This window comes from Spermophilus citellus (assembly GCF_964194105.1).
Source record: "Spermophilus citellus genome assembly, chromosome: 10".
NCBI classification, from domain to species: Eukaryota; Metazoa; Chordata; class Mammalia; order Rodentia; family Sciuridae; genus Spermophilus; species Spermophilus citellus.
Window position 1 is genome coordinate 135,583,555 of NC_138197.1, and position 3,799 is coordinate 135,587,353.

Genomic DNA, 3,799 nt, shown 5'->3' on the forward strand with positions numbered 1-3,799 from the left:
TTTGTTTCGATTTCATTAATTTCAGCTCTGATTTTAATTATTTCTTGCCTTCTACTTCTTTTGCTGTTGTTTTGCTCTACTTTTTCTAGGATTTTGAGATGAAGTATGAGATCATTTATTTGTTGGTTTTTTCTTTTTTTAAGGAATGAACTCCAAGCAATGAATTTTCCTCTTAGAACTGCTTTCAATGTGTCCCATAGATTCCGATATGTTGTGTCTGTGTTTTCATTTAACTCTAAGAAGTTTTTAATTTCCTCCTTGATGTCTTCTAAAACCCATTGATCATTCAGTAACCTGTTGTTCGTTCTCCAAGTGATGCATGATTTTCCCTTCCTTCTTTTATCGTTGATTTTCAGTTTCATTCCATTATGATCAGATAAGATGCATGGTATTATCTCTACTCCTTTATATTGTCTAAGAGTTGCCCTGTGACATAATATATGATCTATTTTTGAGAAGGATCCATGTGCTGCTGAGAAAAAAGTGTAACTGCTTGATGTTGGGTGGTATATTCTAAATATGTCAATTAAGTCTAGGTTGTTAATTGTGTTATTGAGTTCTATAGTTTCCTTATTCAACTTTTGTTTGGAAGATCTGTCCAGTGGTGAGAGAGGTGTGTTGAAGTCTTCCATGATTATTGTATGGTGGTCTATTAGACTCTTGAACTTGAGAAGAGTTTGCTTGACGAACATAGCTGCACCATTGTTTGGGGCATATATATTTATGATTGTTATGTCTTGTTGGTGTATGGTTCCCTTGAGCAGTATGCAGTGTCCCTCTTTATCCCTTTTGATTAACTTTGGCTTGAAATCTATTTTATTAGATATGAGTATGGACACTCCTGCTTGTTTCCGAAGTCCATATGAGTGGTATGATTTTTCCCAACCTTTCACCTTCAGTCTATGTATATCTTTTCCTATCAAATGCGTCTCCTGTAGGCAGCATATTGTTGGGTCTTGTTTTGTGATCCATTCAACTAGCCTGTGTCTCTTAATTGGTGAGTTTAAGCCATTAATATTTAGGGTTATTATTGAGATATGGTTTGTTCTTCCAGCCATATTTGTTTATTAATGTTACTAAACCTGATTTGTTTTCCTCTTTGATTACTTTCCCCCCTTTACTGTCTTACCTCCCACTGTTGGTTTTCATTGTTATTTTCCATTTCCTCTTCCTGTAATGTTTTGCCAAGGATTTTTTGAAGAGATGGTTTTCTAGCTGCGAATTCTTTTAACTTTTGTTTATCGTGGAAGGTTTTAATTTCATCTTCCAGCCTGAAGCTTAATTTCGCCGGATACACGATTCTTGGTTGGAACCCATTTTCTTTCAGAGTTTGAAATATGTTATTCCAGGATCTTCTAGCTTTCAGAGTCTGTGTTGAGAGATCAGCTGTTATCCTGATTGGTTTACCCCTAAATGTAATCTGCTTCCTTTCTCTTGTAGCTTTTAAAATTCTCTCCTTATTCTGTATGTTGGGCATCTTCATTATAATGTGTCTAGGTGTGGATCTCTTATGATTTTGCACTTTCGGCGTCTGTAGGCTTCTAGGATTTGGGATTCTGTTTCATTCTTCAAGTCTGGGAAGTTTTCTCGTATTATTTCATTGAATAGATTGTTTATTCCTTTGGTTTGGAGCTCTGTGCCTTCCTGTATCCCAATGACTCTTAAGTTTGGTCTCTTTATGTTATCCCATATTTCTTGGATGTTCTGCTCATGGTTTCTTAACAGTCTTGCTGAGCTGTCTATGTTCTTTTCTAGTTGAAATACTTTGTCTTCATTGTCTGATGTTCTATCTTCTAGGTGATCTACTCTGCTGGTAGTATTGTCAATTGAGTTTTTAAGTTGGTTTATTGCTTCCTGCATTTCTAGGATTTCTATTTGTTTGTTTTTTATTACCTCTATCTCCCTGTGAAATTGATCTTTTACTTCCTGGAATTGTTTCTGTAGTTCCTTGTCAATGTGATCTTTCATTGTCTGATTTTGCTGTCTCATGTCTTCCTTGAGACTCCAGATCATCTGAAGCATGTATATCCTGAACTCTTTTTCTGACATTCCATCTGTTGCAGCTATTACCTCTTCTAAAGTTGAGTTGACCTGCATTGCTTGTGGTCCTTTCTTTCCTTGTCTTTTCATACTGCTCACGTTTCTTTCTGCTTGGTGAAACTGTTGTGTTTTTGAAATTTTCCCCCTATTTATTTATATTGCTCTTGTATAGTTGGGAGATCTCCCTTGCAGGGCGGGTAGTGGCTGTGCTCCTCCTCTAATTAGGGTGATCTGTCTACCACTCTGGTCGGTCGCAGGTCTGCCCACCCTGCGGGCACGGGTGGCGGCTCTGCTCTGCCCGCACTCCAATTGTGGTGACATAACTACCATGCCCTCGGGTCATTGGTCCTGATCCGGATGTGGGCGGCGGCTCTGCTCAGCCCCTACTCCAATCGGTGTGACATGTCTACCACGCTGGCAGGCCTCTAGGCCTGTTCCGCCGGTGGGTCGCAGGTCTGCCTACCTTGCGGGCTCGGGCGGCAGTTCTGCTCAGCCCCCACTCCCAATGGGGGTACCTGAGTGCCTCTCCAACGGGTCGCTGGGCACTGGGCCTTTTCCGGACATGGGCGGCGGCTCTGCTCCACCCCCGCTCCAACCAGTGTGACGTTACTGCCTCGGTGCTACGTGTCCACCACGCTGGCAGGCTACCGGGCCTGTCCTGCCAGTGGGACGCAGGTCTGCCTACCTTGCAGGCTCAGACGGCGGCTCTGCACAGCCCCTACTCCAAATGGGGTGACTTGGCTACCGCGCCGTCGGGTCGCTGGTCCTGTTCTAGGCGTGGGCGGCTACTCTCTTCAGCCCCAGCTGCAGTTGGGGTGTCGTGATACCACGCCAGCGGGTCACTTGGCCTGCTCTGGGCGCAGGTGGCAGCTCCACTCTGTCCCCCTAGCCCCCACAGCACCCAGCAGGACCTGGACCGAGAAGCAGTCACCGCAGGTTCCCCAACCCTGGGCCAAAGCAGCTTCGGGAGCCAGAACCCGGCCTCTCCGATCCCGGCTCACGCTCCGCTAGGAGCAGGCTCCAAGGAGCGACCCCCGCGGGTTCCCCTGCCCCAGGCCAAAGCAACTCCGGGAGCCAGAGCCCGGCCGCTCCAAGCTCTCCAAGCTTGCTGCACACTCCGCTGGGAGCAGGCTCAAAGACGCAGTCCTCGCGGGCTCCCCAGCCCCAGGACAAAACTGTTCCGGGAGTCAGAACCCAGCCGCCCGGAGCTCAGCGCACGCTCCACTTGGAGCTGGCCTCAACACGCAGTCTCCGCAGGTTCCCCAGCCCTGGGCCAAAGCAGCCCCGGGAACCAGATTCCGGCCACTCAGAGCCCGGTGCACGCCTTGCCAGGAGCGAGCCCCTAGGAGTATTCTCCACTGATTCTCCAGCCCCGAGCCTGAGCGACCTGTCTGCGAGACGCAGGCAAATATCAGCCTGATATCACCTGTTCCATAGCTGAATGAGCTGAGATCAGTAGAAAACAGGGATGATTACATCAGCTCTCCAAGATGGCAGCTGCTGTCCTCCTCCGTGGTCCGACCAGTGTCGAGAACCAAACTGGACCGCTTCTCTCCTCTGTCTCAAAGCCGGAACTCAGCACTAAGCACGGCCATTGCACCACTGGCAGGAGCCCCCAGAATTCGCATCGCTGCACCCCCGCTCCGGCACCTCACCGCTTCCCAGCATGCGCTGCAGACTCCAGCTGCGGGGCGCGACCCTCCATGCGGAGAAATCGCCCACGTCCGAGCCCCCGCAGCCGAACCTCGCACGATGGAAA